A 305-nucleotide genomic window follows, 5' to 3' on the forward strand; every position below is an offset into this window, starting at 1 on the left:
ACCTTGAACAATCGCACCTCCTTCACCCCCTCCTCACCCCCCCTCTATACCCACATGCCCTCCCTCCCTCCCATACCCCATGCCCCCCCCTCGTTCCCGGCAGCTCCTTTACCCTCGACCTTTAAGGAGTAACTCAAAGGTCGCCTCGGATGCAAGATGCTGCTGGGATGCTGCGCCGAGGGTGAGATTTCATCCCGGAGAAGAGGAGAGGAGAGAGACTGTTGTTGAAATTGCTTTTATTGGTGTTTTTTTTGTTTCAGCTGTTCGTAAGAGCGAGGTTGGGTGGTTTGGATGTGGTTATCTGG

Source organism: Penaeus monodon, chromosome 29, assembly GCF_015228065.2.
Source record: "Penaeus monodon isolate SGIC_2016 chromosome 29, NSTDA_Pmon_1, whole genome shotgun sequence".
Classification (NCBI taxonomy): Eukaryota; Metazoa; Arthropoda; class Malacostraca; order Decapoda; family Penaeidae; genus Penaeus; species Penaeus monodon.